The sequence below is a fragment of the Pan paniscus genome, chromosome 7, assembly GCF_029289425.2.
Source record: "Pan paniscus chromosome 7, NHGRI_mPanPan1-v2.0_pri, whole genome shotgun sequence".
NCBI classification, from domain to species: Eukaryota; Metazoa; Chordata; class Mammalia; order Primates; family Hominidae; genus Pan; species Pan paniscus.
In genome coordinates, this window is record NC_073256.2 from 133688953 (window position 1) to 133708639 (window position 19687).

Here is a 19687-nt window from a genome sequence, read left to right on the forward strand (position 1 = left end):
CTTTGCTGAGTATGAAAATCTAAATTCAGAATCACTTCAAAATTGCCTCTGATTGCAGGGAGAATGCCTGAAAGAACAAAAAAATAAAGAAAGCTGCAGACATTGAAGAAGTTTTTTGTTTTTTGTTTTAAAAAAGGTAGAACTTTTCCATCCTGACAAAATGCATCAACTAATTTCCATTTGTTTTCTCTAGAAGTCAAGTGCATAGCAGCTCAATGAGACATCTGAATCTGCAAAAGAGAAGTGAATATTCATGAAGTTTATTTTCCCAAAAGGTCTGTGTTTAAATATACAGTGCAAGCAATCAAACTGAATCATTTAAAAATTAGGTTTGTAAATGTGGGTTCCCTTCCAAGGGTTTATTCTAGTAGGAATTTGTACTTCTGAGATGCTGGGGAAAGCCCTGGCAAATAGAGGCTGCTAGAAAAAGCAAAGATAGTATCTGCTGTTCCATAAACAAGCAGTTACTGCACGGCAGGTAATTCGGCTGTGTAATGCAGGCAAGCGCTTAGCCTGTGCTACTAACCCCTTGCTAGGTCCCATCTAAACTGTTTCATGACTGAAAATTGCTATGGGGTTAAATTGTCCATCAGCAGGAAGAGAAAAAGGGAAGCTTCATGTTCATGATGAGGAACATGTTCAGAGAAGCGTCAAGCTTGAATGGAAAGAGAAGGAGGAGAAATGTCTGTAAAGAGATTATGGAGCTAAGTAAGGTAAGAACAGCTTTAAAACAGCAGGCATGGAAGTGAATGGATAGAATGGAAGAGTCCACTCACTAGACCTAGAGAGACCTAGACTAGATTCGCAGAGATTAAAATCACCCCAGCAGGTACACACAAGTTTTCTAGAATTCTAGGAGTCCACAGAATAGCATTAATCACCATGGGAGTCTGGCATCACTGCTGTGTGGAGCTGCCTTCATGAAGCCGGCAGAGCAAAGATCCAGGAGCAGAAGCCCAAAAAGCATTGAAGGAGAGAAGCAGCAGGATGGGGCTTCCAGAGGTAGGAGAGGGCAATGCCAGGAAAAGATGAGTCTGTTTATTTCCCCCAGTGGGCTCTCATCACGGCTGTGGAGTGGGGGGAGATCCAGGGTGGCTTAAACAAAACCGTGAAGATTAACATCTTTGGCACTTTTTAATCTTCTTATCAGCAAGCTGGGCTCTCACTGATATCCTGTGTCTGCCAATGCTTAAGTTGCAAGGAAGTTTGGAGACAGACAGTCCCAGACTCTGCAGCTTTCTAGCTGAGTAACTTTGAACATGATATTCAAATTTTCACTTTCTCTTCTGAATAATAGGAGTAATAACTGTCCTTTACATTTCAAAGGGTTAACAAGAATTAATAATATAGGTGAGAGACTTAGCACAGAACTGGCACAAACTAAATACTCGATATTCATTGCTACCATTGTCAAGACTTACTAAAACGTAGACAGACGAAGTCCTACAAAAAAAGCTCTCTCCCAGAGTTGACAGGAAATGCTGTATTTAGATTGGTATTCAGAGACAGGGAAACTTCGCTGGTGCCCTCTCAAAGCTTCACACAAACATGAGTTCAACAAAAGAATGAGCATTTATTGTGTGTGTTTGGGTAAGGTACTGTGCTACGCACCAGTGACAAAAAGATAATAAAATACAGTCCGTTCTCGTAAAATATCTTAAACAGAAAACAAAAATTAATGAAATATAATATATATTTTACATATGTGTGTGTGTGTTAAATTTCAACCCGAAAAAGAACTACGAATGTATTTGGAAAATTGAGCATTAAAATTTAATACAGCAGGCTCTTTTTTGACCCATCTATTTATTTTTGAAGTAATTTCTTAAATTAGCTCAATACATTCCATTGTCTTTTTCCTGGTTTTAGATTAGATAGAAAAAAATTATATCTCCTTAAATGTCTGGTTAAAATGATGGTTTCCTTCCTTTAAAGATAAGTAGTAATATGTTGGATTCACTTTTTGTTGACTTGGGATACAAGCATGGATTCCACATGGGAGTCTCTGACTTTGATTCTTGTGAAACAAGCACAGGAGACTGCAAGATGGGGAAAATGAATTCTAAAGAAAAAGATGTTTTGTGACAAAGGCTGAAAGACAGATTTAATGCAGAATTAATTTTCAGAAGGTATTCATGAGCATTTGAAATATGTTGTGTTGTTAACTGTATGATATTACCCTAACCTGTAGCCTGAATGTCTTCCTTCACGCCATCCTGTGGCTTTTGTCATTACCTTAATCAAATGTGTAGGGCTTGTGACCATGGTGCCAAAGTGTCTTTGTAGAAAAGTCATCATCGTTGAGGGTTAAGAGTTTAACCATGTCACTTGAACTCTTACCCAAAAGCTAGGGCCGAACCAGACATGTAATGTCAAGATGAAACAGGAAAGAATTAAGAGAATGTACTGAGGCTTTCAGCATTATATTTAACAATGTCAAAATCTTTTTGATATCTCAAAGAGGCCACCAAAATTATTCAGGGCTAAGCTTTTTACTTGGGGAGATAACAAACCTCTTTTGGCCTTCTTCTTTTCGTTCATTGGATTTGAAAACTTTGATGTGATACAAAAAAGAATAGGTAGTAAAGATTCATATTAAATCAGCCAATTCCACATTTTCTCTACTTATAAAAAAAAATGTATGGGGAAGAAAATTGTCTGAAATGCCTCAAAAATTTTCTGTGGATTATGATTACTAATAATGTCATTTTCCCATTATCACACACAGATAGATTGATTTTCTTTAAAAAAATGATAATTACTAAAAGTTAAGATTATTAAAATTTGTCTTTTAAGAATTATTTTTTGAAGTTTAGGATGAAGGTATAAATATGGTATTTTCATCAAAAATATTTATATCTCACAGTTAACTTACCAGTTCTTCATTACAAACACTAGCTCCTCAAAGCCTTGAGTAGTGAAATTCAACGTTCCAATTTACTTGTATAGAAACAAATATGGAAGAATTAAGATTCCATATTTAAAAATTTGTTTTATTATTTTTCAGCATCTTCTAGGAGAGACCAATGTGCTGACAAATGGAGATTTTTGGAAATCTACTTTAAAGAATATGTAATATTTGCTTAAATAAACATAGTTACTAATAAGTAACTGAATAGTAACCACCAAAATATGAACCCTTTTAAGACAGAAAAACTCATTCATCCAAGTGGAGCTGTTCTTCAAAACAAACAGCTCAGAAATAAATATGCTTATCAATAACAACATATTTGTGTTTATATTTAATAAACCACTATCTCACATATTTTATTTAGTTCTTACTGTAACCTATGGCTTAGCTTGTTTTAATTTTCATTTTAGAAATGAAAAAAATGCAACTTTGAGCAAGTAAGCTGCTTAAAGTTTCACAGGTAATAGTTTCAGAGCTTCAATTTAAGTGAGTTCTTATACTCCATGACCAGGGTTATTTCACCTTTGTCACAGCAAATTCCTTGTCAATCATAGTAATACTGTTTAAGCTCAAAGTATTAGTAGAATTTTGTTTTTGGAATCACATTTGGAACTCATTTATGAATCATAGAGGAAAATCAGTTTCATTATTTTAGAGTTGCAATGTAGTTTTTGATCAGTTAAAGAAGTGTTAAAATGGATGACCACATCATCAGGTTATTCCCCCAAATCAAAGCCACTTTCAAATTATAAAGGTTTGCCACCCTGGAAAATGTTCAAATAAAGTCACTTGGTCGTAACAAAAAAATTCAAAATTGAAATTTCTGAACCGTTTTAATCAATGGCTGGATGGTTGAAATGAATATATAGTCTCATTCTGGGTACATTTGAATTGCTTAGAATCATTTTTTTTCTTCAATGAGAATAAATAACCCCCTGTAATTTTGCCTGCATTCTTCTTATTTTTAGTGTTATCTATGATACACTGAGGCAGGAATAGGCAGGAATTTTGTTCAGTCAAATTCTATAGTGGTATCACTTCCAAGAGGAAAAAAGTAAAATCAGTTAGGTGTAATAGATTGAGCTATTTCTCCTTAACAATACCTGAAACTTTTTTAACCAGACCTTTATAAAAGAGTGGGAGAGAGGAACTAAAAAGAGCTGAACTCAAATAACAGAACTGAATTTTTAGCTTAAATGTAAGCATCTATAGTAAACTTCAATTAATAAGCACCTTTAACTGCAATGTTGATCTGAATTTAATTCTATTCCATTTTCCCATTAGGGAATTAATTTTATCCAAAGTATTTGCCTTTAATTCTTTTTCCTTTTTCATTGTCTGAAATTCATGCTAGATCAAGAGCTAAAATATTAAAGGCAAAGAATTTAGAGTCTTTGTGTCTGTAATTATTTAAAGCTGAATTTTCAGCATAGGAGAATTCACTACCAGATTTTCTGTACTTCTAATTTACATTTTCTGTTTCAATTTACAATTAGCAAGGCAAAATGAGCAGAGCATACTGTGACCCATCCCATTCAGTGTTTGGTAAACAGATTAATTCCAAGGCATCTAAGAATCAGCTAGGGATCATGTTTATAATGCCAACTTCTGCTCCTTCCCACTCCAACACCACCAAAAGAGACCCTACTGCAGTGGGTTTTGGGCTAGACCCAGGCAGAGAGTCCCCAAACCACCCTTTGAATGATATGAAATATAAACTTTTTCTGCTTTTACTGGGTTAGTAAACAAAGTTTAATGAACTCACCCTTGCTTTTGTTAAGATGATAACTTCATAGATGAATGCTATCCAAAAGTCCTTTCTCAAAAATTTCCTATAGTATCACATAGCTAACCATCATATCCCAATTGCCAATACTCGAGATTTTGCTGTACTTCATTTATTGCCTTTAGAACAAAAATATTTTAGAATGGTTTCTTTCTGATTATTAACAGATTTTGCATTAATTAAACATGTCAACTGAGAGGTTACTATGGTGTTTTCCTTTGGCAAGCATCTTGAAAAGTTTTGTCATTGTCTGTACTTTTTACCATAATGGTGGAAGAATTCAACAAATATTCTAAGTCTAAAGATATACAGTGCTTCTCTTGTGTGGCTTGATAAAGCATGTAGATGAATACCTGGCTGACTAATGGAAATGTAAAGAAAACAGAGTTTTAGCCACAGGAAAGTTAGTGAACATGGCTTCATAAGTTTTAATAAAGATGTCATTCTCACATACTTTATTATTTCCCTTTTATAAAATGAAAGTAATTGGACAACTGGTTACTTGGAGCCCTCCCTTCTGAAAATCATTTTTCTGGTGCTATGGGCTGCTGAGTGAGAATCTCTTTGGACCTGCTTCTCTCCTTTCTGTTCATTACTGGGGTTAATCAAAACCCAGACCTTTCTCCGACCTCAAACATATTACCATGATGGGCTGAGAAAATAGGTAAGTATATGTTTTCTTTGATTTTTCAGACTGCCTGTGTTTGGTAAAAGCAGGATGTAGAAGACAAAGAAATAATGAATTAGAGCTACCTGCAGGCCTTTTAGTCTTGTGCAAGCCCCAAGGAAAGAATTTCTACAGTGGTAAAGACAAGAATGTATAGTTACTAAAGGTCAATTGCTTGTTCTGACAAGCTGCCCCTTTGGTGATGCTCTCTCTGCCCCACATTCTAGAGACCTGTCTGTCTTTCAGCAACTCGGCTATCCCTAAAAGGAAGGCTTCTTAGGATAAGAATGCTGGTTTCGTGTGGTCTTGCTGTGGGAGTTGCATTTTGGCTGTCTTCTTTTTGATTGCGCTAAAAGTGAAAATATTTGAAGGATCCACATAAAAAAGAATAAACTCCGAATGATACTGGGTAAACCCTGTTTTTCTAATCATTATAATTAAAAATCCAACACAGTACAATTTCATATTCTTGTCACCTTTACTATTTTCCTATGTAACACTTACTATTTAGAGCATCAGCCGAAGATCCAAAGGACATTTCCCTGAATATGATGCTTGAGCTTCCATCCCAGATAAGACAGAAAAAAGAAAACTCTATGGGGATTCTCTACACTTTCTGTTGAATTTTTTATAAACCTAAAACCGGTCTAAAAAATATAGTCTATTAATTTATTTAAATCTATTACTGAATTGACACAATATTTATGAATATGCTAAACTGCATCCTTAAATTTTATCTAATATGAATTACCTAATTTCATCTGGATAGGCATGTGCTCTTGAATTCAAATTTGCCAGAGGAAATTATTGCAAAAGCTTATAGCCATTTCAATAAAGTAGGTCTTCACTGGGTTTCTGAGTGCTATAGCAATGCATGAATGGAAAAAAGGGGGGAAGAACAGTTCTGATATTTCATTCACAAGTACGTGGAAGGGTATGAAATGAGACACTTAAATGTGAGAGCTCTATTAAACTGAGAAGGCTGTCAGAAAGCAGAGGCCAGACACATGATAAAATTGCTCTAAGACTTTTAGAAATTCTGACAAAAACCCATTCAATGAGTGGCGATCTTGAAAAGTTTGAAGTATCAATATAAAACACAGATAAATCTTATTTAGTAGCAGGAAGCTGGAAGACAATTACCCTTGGAGATACTTGGAGGTATTAATTGATGAAAAGATACAGTATTCATTTGTTCATTCACCTGCCAAATACTTACTAAGCACCTGTTTTAAAAGTGTGGTTCCCAAACTTTGCTGCGCATTAGAATCATCTAGGGAGTTTTAAAAAAATTCTGATACCCAAGTCACAACCCATATTCATTAACTCAGAATGCCTGGGGAGGGGAGCCAGGCATCAGTAAGTTGTTAAAGAGCAGCAGGTGATTCCAATATGCAGCCAAGGTTTAAGGCATTTATCCATCCAAAAAAAGTAAATTGTGCGTGATTGCTTCTCTTAAGGAACTTGAAATCTAGGAGAGACAATTAGTCGTGTACAAAAGCAAATACAAAGTAGAATGCAACACGTGCTTTATTTTTATTTGTTATTTATTTATTTATTTATTTGAGATGGAGTCTCACTCTGTTGCCCAGACTGGAGTGCAGTGGTGTGATCTCAGCTCACTGCAACCCCCACCTCCCAGGATCAAGCAATTCTCCTGCCTGAGCCTCCAGAATAGCTGGGATTAAAGGCACGTGCCACCACACCTGGCTAATTTTTTGTATTTTTAGTAGAGACAGGGTTTCACCGTGTTAGCCAGGATGGTCTCGATCTCCTGACCTCTCGATCTGCCTGCCTCGGTCTCCCAAAGTGCTGGGATTACAGGCATGAGCCACTGTGCCCAGCCAACATGTGCTATAAATGCACTATCTCATGGTGAAGTTGGCTTGGTGAAGTATCATTTCTCAAACCAAGCAGCTCTGGGGTTCCAAGGACCTCTACAGAGAATACATTTGTAGTGATACAGTCATTTACAGGAGCCTTATTTCCAGAAAGAGGCAGCAAACTGGAAAGGGCTCAAAGAAAAGTAACAAAATGATTACAGGCCTGGGGGAATGGACTTATGGGGAGAGATGAAAAGACGAAATATGTATAACCTAAGTGACAATTAAAGATGGAGGGGTCATGATAACAGTCTACAAATACCTAAAGGGCGCGAACATGAAGGAAAGAAGTGAATTACTTTGGATAATGCAAAACAAAGGGTGTTGGTTAAGAGTACTAGGACTGTATTATGAAAAAGAAAATGAAGGCACAGCATCAGGCAATCCTTGCTGACCACTGGAGCTGGCTTCTAAAGGAGAAGGAGCAGCCACATTACTTGAGTTCCCATAAAACAAGTTTGGACAAACACTTAGGAAATAGATGATTAAGAGAAATTTTGTGTAACCTGGACAATGGCAGGAGGTAGGAGGAGAGAAAACAACTGAAATCTTTTTCAACCCTAATACCAAAATTATGCTATAAAAAGTTCAAAGAACAGAAATTGAGAGGAGCCATTATCTTTAAATGTGATTGCAAATGAGGTTGATCCATTAGCTCTTATTAATGTGTTCATTATAGTTGCAGCAAAACACCATGGCACACATTTACCTATGTAACAAACCTGCACGTCCTGCACATGTATCCCAGAACTTAAAATAAGCCTCCCTCTCCCTCTCCCTCTCCCTGCCTCTCCCTCTCCCCTGTCTCCCTCTTTGCACGGTCTCCCTCTGATGCTCCCTCTCCCCTGTCTCCCTCTTTGCATGGTCTCCCTCTGATGCCAAGCCGAGGCTGGACTGTACTGCCGCCATCTCGACTCACTGCAACCTCCCTGCCTGATTCTCCTGCCTCACTCAGCCTGCCGAGTGCCTGGGATTGCAGGCGCGCGCCACCACGCCTCACTGGTTTTCGTATTTTTTGGTGGAGACGGGGTTTCACCCTGTTGGCCGGGCTGGTCTCCAGCTCCTGACCGCGAGTGATCTTCCAGCCTCGGCCTCCCGAGGTGCCGGGATTGCAGACGGAGTCTCGCTCACTCAGTGCTCAGTGTTGCCCAGGCTGGAGTGCATGGCATGATCTCGGCTCGCTACAACCTCCACCTCCCAGCCGCCTGCCTTGGCCTCCCAAAGTGCCGAGATTGCAGCCTCTGCCTGGCCGTCATCCCGTCTTGGAAGTGAGGAGCGTCTCTGCCTGGCCGCCCATCGTCTGGGATGTGGGGAGCGCCTCTGCCCTGCCAACCCGTCTGAGATGTGAAGAGCGCCTCTGCCCGGCCGTGACCCCGTCTGGGAACTGAGGAGTGTCTCTGCCCTGCCGCCACCCCGTCTGGGAGGTGAGGAGCGTCTCTGACTGGCCGCCCTGTCTGAGAAGTGAGGAGCCCCTCCGCCCGGCAGCCGCCCCGTCTGGGAAGTGAGGAGCCCCTCTACCTGGCTGCCACCCCGTCTAGGGGGGGTGTACCCAGCAGCTCATTGAGAACGGGCCATGATGACAATGGTGGTTTTGTCGAATAGAAAAGGGGGAAATGTGGGGAAGGGAAGGAGAGATCAGATTGTTACTGTGTCTGTGTAGAAAGAAGTAGACATAGGAGACTCCATTTTGTTCTGTACTAAGAAAAGTTCTTCTGCCTTGGCATGCTGTTAATCTATAACCTTACCCCCAACCCCGTGCTCTCTGAAACATGTGCTGTGTCCACTAAGGGTTAAATGGATTAAGGGCAGTGCAAGATGTGCTTTGTTAAACAGATGCTTGAAGGCAGCATACTCGTTAAGAGTCATCACCACTCCCTAATCTCAAGTACCCAGGGACACAAACACTGCAGAAGGCAGCATGGCCCTCTGCCTAGGAAAACCAGAGACCTTTGTTCACATGTTTATCTGCTGACCTTCCCTCTACTATTGTCCTATGACCCTGCCAAATCCCCCTCTCCGAGAAACACCCAAGAATGATCAATAAATACTAAAAAAATTAAAAAAAAAATAAAAATAAAATAAGCCTCGGCCTCCCAGGCTCAGGTGATCCTCCCACGTCAGCCTCTCTGGTAGCTGGCACTACAGGTGCACACCACCGTGCCCAGCTAATTTTTGTATTTTTTTGTAGAGAAGGGCTCCCACCATGATTCCCAGGCTGGTCCCGAACCCCTGGGAAGGAGGGCTAAAGCTATCCACCCTCCTCTTCCTCCCAAAGTGTTGTGATTACAGTTGTAAGCTACTGTGCCTGGCCAAGAAAACAATTTTTAAAGAGGCTAGGTAATTCAAAGTCACACAGTTAATAATGGTGCAGTGAGAAATGAAAATGCTCACTCTGTGGCTTCAGAGCTTACACTCTCCTACTTTTATGGAGTACACTAAATTAGGAACCAGATAAAACTTGTCATCTTACAAATCCTCCTCATAAACCTTATCTGTAATATCAGGAGAAGAATACCTACTTTGTATAGTTATTGTGATGAATAAGTGATTTTTAAAAATATTTAGCACAGCCTGGTACACAGTATATTTTCAAGATATGATAGTTTAAAAAAAAAAAAACCTAAAACCCACAAAACAGACATTTCAACATGAGTTTTTCTTCATACCTTCATACGTTTTGTATAAATCTGGCCATCTTTCATTCTTCTTCCTCCCACTCTCTGGGATTATATTGTTTTTATGCAATTGGGATAAACTAATAAACTAATTTTCATTATGATTTTATGTCTTCTTAAGAGATGTGCCTTGAACTTTGAAAGAATTGTGAGAGAAAAAGAGCGCCTATGCAAACAATTTATTTTTCCAGGAAACATTAATCAAACCTCTATTCTAGGCAAGGGGCTCTACTAGGCAATGAGACTATAATAATAAAAAGGCAGATGAGGGTCAGCCCTCCTGGAGCTTACATTCAGGCAGAGAAGACACAATAAAAAACAAACCAACAATGAATAAACAGACATCCATATAAACATTATAAAAGAAAGAAACTTGATGTTACACATGACAGAGGGGTGTGGTTACAGAGGATGATCAGAGAAGTCCTCTTTAAAGAGATGATTGTTAAGCAGATACCTATAAGACAAGGAGACACACGAAGAAAGTCTAGGAGGAAACTTTCACAGAGCGACCAGCAATTGCCAACTTCCTTAGGAAAGAGGTTAGAATGTTCTAGAACCTCAAAGAAGCTATGATGCATAATGAGTGAGGGTGAAGGTGGCATGAAATGAGGTTAGAAAGCTAGGCAGCTGTCATATCCTGCAGGAATCCTAGCCCATGATAGGAAGGAGGGTTTCATTATGCCCATGTTGGAAATGTTACAACCCTAAAGAGTTTGAAGTAAGGAAGTGACATGCTTGCTGTACTTAATATTATTAAAGGTTTACTGTAGCACGTAACTGCATAATAAATTATGTCCTGTGCTACAGGACAGTGATGAGGGGGAATTAAGAAGAATGGAAGAATAGGATAGTGTTTACACTTCTATAGCATTTATATTCATTTGTTGATTTTTTTAGATTGTTTAATGATTGTTAGTTGTCATTGTGTCTTCTCCACACTGAGAAGACTGGAAGTCTAAATATGAGATAAGAAGTGTTGAATTAGACTAGCCTGGTGGCAATGGCTATGAGGAACAGTGTATAAATACAAGATATATTCTGGAGGTAGAATTGAAAGGCAGATTACTTTTTATTTTATTTTATTTTAAGTTCCAGGATACAAGGGCAGGACGTGCAGCTGTGTTACATAGGTAAAACTGTGCCATGATGTTTTGCCACACCTATCGCTATCCTATCGCCCCATCACCTAGGTATTAAGCACCACATGCATTAGCTCTTTATCCTGATGCTCTCCTTCCATTTGCCCCCCGAGTGTGTGTTGTTCTCCTCCCTGTGTCCATGTGTTCTCGTTGTTCAGCTCCCACTTATAAGTGAGAATATTAGAGAAATGCAAATCAAAATCATATTGAGATACCATGTCATGCCAGTCAGAATGGCAGGTTAATTTTGAAATGCCCTAAAACATCTAAGGGACCATGCCAAGTAGACAGCTGGGTAGATGAATCTGCATGAAAAGGAGGTCGGGGCAGCCAGATACTAGTGTGGGGGACTGTGTGTTAACTCTATTTTCTTATTTTCTGTATTCTTGATGCTCTAGATTCCAGAGCCTCACTGACAAGGGATAGACTGCCCCTCCTGGGGCTAGCTAATTCCTAGAGATACCAGATGACTCCCTGTGGAGTACACCTTTCACATGCAAACCAACTAATCCAGAGCCCACACCTCCAACTATCTCCTTTTTCACACTCTCAATATTCCCCTGCCATTATCAACCCAGGGCCAGACAGCAGACAACTAGAGACCACTCCTAGAGTGCAGAGTCCACTGAAATTACTCAGTCTAATCCTAAACCTGCTCAGCTTGCTTACACTGCCTTGCACATTCCTTCCCATGAAAATCACAATAAAGGTTACGGCCCATTCTTTCTTCTTGCTTCTTCTGCCTTCTGACCGACCCTGGTGTGGCCCGTGTGGCCCTGTGTCGTATGGCATGCCCCTTCCTCTTGAGAACTTTGTGTAACAAATCACCTTTAATGGCAAACATCTCATGACCTGTCGATAAAAACAACCCCGACCCAGCCCATTTAAAAGCAGATCCATTTTAAAAACAGGTTGTCTGTGATCAAATCAGGATAATTACTCTATTAATATGTACAAATATTGTGTCAATTTAAAAAATAACAGATTGTCAGCATAACAATGGCATTGAAAGCCTTTAGAATGATGGGGATCACTTAAGGGAAGTGTGTAGATAGAGAAAAGAAGTCACAAGGGCCGCCAGGGGAGTCCCCAAAACTAAAGATCTATGTTTTGGATTTCAGACGGTGTGTCAACTGAGTTGAAGAATTATTTTCAAGCTTTTTCAGCACCTCAAAAATCATGCCACATAAGCCACTGCCTACTCTATGTAAGTGTAAGGCTGATCCTGTTTCAAAATGAGTAATCTTCACTAAGCCCACAATCATAGTTGAGTTATCTTCCCAGAGAAATAACGTGAAGTTAAAAGCCATCCACGTGAGGATACACCCAGTAGGCAGAAACACATGAGATATAAAGCAACCATCCAAATGTGCTGATAAGAAAGAAAAAAAAAACACGTAGGTAAAACTCCTACACTGACAGACATCCAGGGTCTCTGCTGAGATGTCAGGCAACCAAATGCACACAGAGCCATATCCCCAGAGCACGTCTCAGACCTGTGCCATTCCAGCACAGCGTTCTCACAGGTCTACGGTGAAATGAGAAAACCAGGCAGTGCATTTTCAACAAAGCTAAAAGTATTTATTTAAAAGAATTCCTTTGAATCTGAGATTATGACTTTTCTGCCTTCTTTGGTATTTAGATACCCTTCCTTTCACGAAATAGTGGCAAAAGTAGAGATAGTTTGTTACTTTTATACTTGACAAAAGAACAAAGAGGCAGTCCCATAGAGGCCCTTCACATTTTTTACTCTTTTCTTTTTACTGGACCATAATTTAAAAATTTGGAAACCACTAATCTAAAAGATGTTATATACCCAGATATTTGAAAAAAAAATCCACTATTTATAACCAGATTTCTGCTTTCTGTTTCATCCGGACAAATGGAGTAACCCAGACATAGCTCGAATGAGATTTCTCAACGCCACCCATGATATGGAGTTTCCATTTTGACAGGTTGGCCGTGAGTTAGGAAACTATTATCCCAGTGATGGAGGGAATGCGTACACATCCAGAGCTAAAGTGTTATGTTTTCTCAGATACTGACAAGTAGGGACAAAGGTTCAATGGTGACTAATGAATAAACTGTTAAGGTGGAGTCAGGACTTAATTGTTTAAAAGCAGTCACCTGAGGCATGTAGCTGCATTCACTGTGAAACCAAATCAAGCTTCTGATGATGTGGCAAGGACAGATGTATGTATTTATTTATTTAAACAAAAAGGCTTAGCACCTCATCAAAGTCTACTCTCCGCTTATACTTTGAACAGCTACTATAAGGGGATGTAGGATGAACAAGTTATCTTTGGGTTTTTTGTTTTTTTTTTTTTTTTTGCTAATTCTGGGAGTAATTACAGCATCAAATTTCTGGGTATGTTCTTCAATAAGTAGGTCAGGCTCAAATGTTTGGATACAGTAATTTAGGAGGAGGAACTTGTCCTGAGGAGGTTGCTAGAAGGGAGATGAGGGAGACAGAGCCAAAGGCATAATAAATGATAAATTATGCATTAATCAGGCCATGCCTTCATTTTCCTATTGTGGTTAAGAGATTACAATATTAATCTAGCACTACGCATTTAATGTAATGAAAAGCAGTGACAAAGAAAACTTCTACTGTTTTCTATGGAAGAAGCGATGCAAAGCTTGAGAAATTGGCTGCAAGATTACCTACTGTCATTTCCACATTCACCTAAAGTGATCACACTTGAACCAAGACTATCACAGGAAAAGGGAGGATATTTATCACTGGGATCTAGAACTCTGGCTTCCCTAATTTCTTCATGGACCAGAATGGAGCCTGCAGGCAGCACTATGGCCAGTCTGCACATACTGCATTAAAAAAAGAAAAGTGACATGACTTTTTGTTCTTGTTGGGGCTTTCCTTCAACTGTAACTAAAAAAAAAAAAAAAAATACTGATATCAGACCAAAGGGGAAAAAGCCATATATTTTGTTTCTGTAAATATAAACACAGTTGTAGGGGCATACAGACATGATGTTGACGTATGTATGGGTGTTTGTATACATTTTTAGAGATGGGCATCGGGTAAATTAAAAACATAATTTCATTAGAAATTCAGAACCAGATTTATTCTTTTCAGTTACAAGAAATAAAAGCTTCAATATAAAATAAAGTTGTATTTCTGTATTGAATTGTCTTGAACTTTTGTACTGAACCAATATAAAAATTGAACTGTTTTTTGGTATTGAACCAGAAAAAGACCGAATGGCCTCTCAGCCTGAAAATGGAAGTTCACCATTCAATTCCTAAAATAACTTGCTTACTACCATAACATTTGAACAAGAAATATTTAATTTTTAATGCTATTTTAAAAATCCATGTTGCTTGTTCTCATCATATGTTTTAAACAAAGTTATACCAGGAGAAGAAACTCAAGAAATAAAGTTTTGTCCAAAAAAATCTCACTTATGGATCCTACTTTAATTCTGAATCATCTCTCAATTCTTTTAATATTCCTCTTGCTTTCATGGACCCATCTCTTATGTAATTTCTAGTGCTGCACTGGGGAGGCCCAGAAAGAAAAAAGTCACAGTTGGTTTGTCTCACTTCCCAGAGACAAAATGACATGGAACTCTGGGTAGTGAGATGTGGGACTGCTGAAGGAAAGAAAAAGAAGTTGTTCCAGCCCTTATATGAGGATGCCACATTTATTTAAGAGGGGGTAGAGAAAGTAATTAAAGGACAGAATTCAAATTACAACTGAAATCTGTATCAGGCACTATCCTAATGCAGAAGCCCAGCAAGCAGAATACCAGCAAATGAAACACTAACAAGGGTAGCTGCTATCTCTTCAGACAAACCACTGGCAGCTGGGAGCCCACAGGATTTATTATGATCAATTAAGGGTGTGGTGGCCTGGGATAACAGAAGCAGTAGTCCTTGCGACATGGATGTGGAATGGAACATTACGAAAAACACCCCGTTTTTAGAGCTCACATTTTCCCCCAGCAAAACCAGCTCATGCTCACATTTAAGCATGTGTCTGTTTATCCGAAAGCCTTCAATTCTTGCCTCTTGAAATGAAAAATAAAAATTTAAAACAAAAAGAGGATTAGGGGCTTGTTGGGTGATAAAGTATGAACTAATTAACATAACACTTAGAAAATAAAAGCATTAATGAAATTTTAGTTCCCAAAAAGATAAAATGTTACTATTCTCATTTAATGGATGATAAAAATAAGTTTTACAGAAGGAATCGAGAAACCTGAAAAGCATTAGAAAAGTGTCAGACATTGAAACAAATCACTCCGAGAATGCTCCTACTGTATAAAAATTAGACTCATCTCACCTCACTCCTCACCTTAAATCTGCCTGATATACTCTGAACAAGCTAGATCAGGTTATCTGAGAATCTCTTTAGAATCCTGAAGGTCAATCCTGTTCTTGCCTCATTAGGAAACATATGACTCTCTTCTCCCATCTCTTTTAAAACTGAGGGTACCACCAACACCCCAACTGGAGCACGTACAGTTTCTGCTGACATTCCTAAGCCGGTCAGCCAAAGGACTCTGCTGTTTGTGAGCAGACACTCCTAGCACTGGGTGCTGGCTGGCTGACAAGTAACAAGTAGGGAGCAATGAAGAGATTCCTTTATTCCCTGAAAAACTGGAAACCTACAGCAAAGTGGCCTGACTCCTGCAGAGAGATTGGCAAATGCACAGAGAAAATTTTCCCAATTTTAAAAAATCATGCACATGTGAAGAATAAACCTCTTATCATCTGAATAATAACAACACCCCAAGAACACTCAACACTATGCCAGACACCACGTGAAACACCTTGTAGGCCTCATCTAAGGGAATCTTCAGAACCACCCTAAGGAAAATGATGCTTTGCATGTGACAATAAGCAGAGGCATCTGAGCCTGACACATGTGGATTCAAATCCTAGTTACCCAGTTCCAAGTTGTATAACTTTAGAGGACTGACTGTGTTTCTCAGTTTTAACTCATTCACCCTTCAGAAATGGGCTCTAGCCCTTCAAATAAGACAATCCTATAAGCATTTATTCTACCTCCAAAATCCACCCTAGATGTGTCCAGTTTCTCCATCTGTACAGCCTCAACCCAAGTCTAAGGGGCAGATCTAGGTTTTGTGAGGCCTGAGGGTTGTGCAGTTTGGGAGGCCACATTTAAAGAAAGGGCTAAGAATACAAAAGCTAAGAATACATTTAAGAATACATCTAAGAATACAGAAAGGGCTAAGAATACAAAGCTAAGAATACAAAATTAGGTTAAAAAATACTATGTACTTACAGTGAGAAGAGAAATTACAGGCTTGAAAACAAATTTTTAAAGCTATTTTGAAATACTGCAAACTTTACAAAAATTCAGAAAAATAATATACCATTTTTATTAATTGACATGTTGACATACCTCCATAATTTTTCCTGAATGCTTTGGCTGCATATTCTTTGATCACCTCTTCATATGACAAAAATTTTGTAAAATAGTTTTTGATAAAGACAATGGATAATACAATCTTTCTTCTGGCAAGTTGAGGATAATCACCATGTTAGTCTAATATCACGCTGCTATAAAGAACTACCCAAGACCAGGTAATTTATAAAGGAAAGAGGTTGAATTGACTCACATTTCTACATGGCTTGGAAGGGCGCGGGAAACTTACAATCATGGCAGAAGGTGAAGAAGGCACATCTTACATGGTGGCAGGTGAGAGACAGTGTGTGAGAGCACAGGAAAAACTACCATTTATAAAACCATCAGAACTCATGAGAATTCACTCACTATAATGAGAACAGCATGGGGGAAACCGCCCCAATAATCCAATCACTTCCCTCCCTAGACACATGGGGATTACAATTCTGGATAAGATTTGGGTGGGGACGCAGAGCCAAACAATATCAGTCACTGAAAGCTTAAAGTATTTATTTCAGCTTTACATGTTATTGTAGTATTATGCAAACATTAGAGATTTTTGTCAAATTTGGAAAGACTACTTTCTCATTTCTTTCGTAGATGAGCTGTAAGATTTAGGAGCATTTCAAGTTTTCTGTGACTAATCATAGTTACAGAAGTGATTAGTGACTAATTTAAATGACTAATCTTAAATACTCTTTGAATCAGCAAAACTCATTAAGTAGTTCGTTGTTGATGTTCTACTTGAGAATGGTGTGTTAGGGGTTTTATGTTATTTTCATCTTGTGAAACAGCAAGAAATTTAAATATTTTACGAATATGTTTATATGATCTTCTCCTCTTCATTAATTGGATTATCAAACAATCAATGAACTGTCAGTTTCAGTCATCTCTTGGTAATTGGAACCAGGACCCCCCTCAGATACCAAAATCTCGGTGCTCCAGTCCCTCATATAAAATGGCATAGTGTTTGCCTATAATCTACACACATCCTCCTGTATACTTTAAATCATCTCTAGATTACTTATGATACATAACACAATGTAAATGCAATGCAACTAATTGTTATACCACATTGTTTTATTTTTATTATATTTTATTGTTGTATTAATTTTTATTGTTGGTTTTTCTCCCTGAATATTTTTGATCTGTGATTGGTAAATCTGTGGATGCAAAACCCACAGATAAAAGGATTGACTGTACTTCTCAAAATTTATCTCTTCCTCTTAATGAATTAGTGAAATTTGAAAATTTGGGGGTTACATAATTCACTTCTGAATGTTTTATATCTTTGTTTTATATCTCATTACTTCCCAATCTATATTTCTTTGGCTCTCCAATAAATGTAAAGATTATCAAGTAAGTTCACTTTCTTTGTTTAATGGAACTGTTCCATAGCATCTTTGCAAATCATAGTTACAATGATATATGGCTGACTCACCTCACCCTTGACAGGATCCCAAAAATACCCACAGCCACTCCACTATCACCCCACCCAAGTGGAAGCATGGGTGGGTAGCAGAGTCAGAATAGAAAGGAACAGCTGTCTTAACAGTTAGCAACTAAAATGTCTTGTTTTTGCAAATATCACGAAGACATATGACCCATGAATACATCACTAAGGCTCTTCTCCTAGCCTAAGAAGAGGTCTATGTAAGCAAGGGACCTTTCATTAGCTTCAAGATAAACCCATCCAGGCCACCACGACCTCTCAGCTGGGCTATTTTAGTAGCTTCCTAACTGCTTTCTGTGTTTTCACCCTTACTTATTCTCCTATAATTTACTTCCATGCAGCACCCTGAGAGACGTTTAAATACGTAAATTAATTTATGTCACTCTCCTGCTTAAAATCTTTCAGTGACTTTCCATTGCATATATTACACTAGCCAAACTCCTTATTACCAAATACTTGTCCTGCAATCTAGATGCTGCCTAGCTCATAGACTCATCTCATATCTCCCCAAAGCACCCCCATTGCTCACATGCTGTTGTTACACTGGCCTTGTTCTCATGCTTAAGTGCTCTACTACCCCAGTGAAAATTATGCAACAGTGTTTCAGGAACAATAAAGCACTATATCCACGTGAACTATGACTATTATCAGAGTCAGGAATAGAATGCCTATGACTAAAATGGCTGAGGAAGAAAAGTTGTAGATTTTGATTCTTGCCAAAGTTTCTTACTACTATAAACACTGTTCTGAACCTCCACAAATGGAACTGCTGAAAATACAGGTCCAAGTCTTACAGCCATATAGCAAGTCACCATATGTGTGCATATGGTACACGTGTATATATACAATATGTGTAAGCAAATGGCAAGGGTATTTAGCTATAGTAGCTTGCCTACATTACAGATATTTTATCAAATTACAGTCTACATTTAGCAATCTAGTTAGTAATTAAAATACAACGTATGGCACCGTGCTACTTAAAGTGAAATAGCAATACAAAGTTTTGAGATTTTAGTCAATGATTTCTAATAATCCTCCTTTATCAGAAAGAGTCAATGTTTTTCAACATTATCTAGTATTAATGTGGCTGCTCTCCCCAGTTGAGAGATGAAAAGATTGAAGAATAAAGAGCTGGTTCAGGTCATGTGTAATCAATAGAGCGGCCAAAAAAGGTCTTGTTGTTCCTGGTCTTGAGAGTATTTGTTCCCTTGCCACACTGGATTTATTTCCTGAAGACAGCAACATCAAGTATTTTTCAGCAACATAAAACCCAACTCAAAGACACACATGAAAATTTGGTGACCAGATGAATATAGAGAATTGATAACAATGAAGAAAAAAAATGCAGAAGACCACACAGGAGGGAGATTATTATAACTCCAGAAAGATGAAGAATCTGGGGTTTACAGGGGAGAATCAACACAAACTTTGAAAATGTCCATAATAACTTTCATTTTTATATATCACACATGACAGGCTTCTCATTGTTCAAATATGGTCTCTACAACATTAAATCACTTAGCATTGTCTAATAATTATTTCTTTAGATGATTTACCACTTTGACAGTACTGGATTTTGCACAAGTTCTGCTTTCTCTCTCTGAATTTCAAGGCTCAGCTCATCTTTGTATTCAGTGACTTCCACAGTCTGATCCAAACTTAGGTGTTGCCTGACTTAAACTTCCCCTAAACAAATATTATTTGTATGTCAAATAAGTTTCATATAGTTCCCTTTATAGGTCATGATTATTCTACTTTTCATTGCTCAAATGTTC

General features: G+C 38.3%; 2 long non-coding RNA genes across 2 annotated transcripts in view; one reads left to right on the forward strand and one right to left on the reverse strand.

The window, feature by feature from the left end:
• LOC134731000 (uncharacterized) overlaps positions 1-19687 on the reverse strand; it is a 68664-nt gene that overhangs the window by 33067 nt on the left and 15910 nt on the right. The gene's annotated exons all lie outside the window — the stretch shown is intronic.
• Positions 638-10026, forward strand: LOC117981587 (uncharacterized). The gene is made up of 3 exons (XR_004673173.3): positions 638-713; positions 5181-5361; positions 8131-10026. It is a non-coding gene; the product is annotated as an uncharacterized LOC117981587 (long non-coding RNA).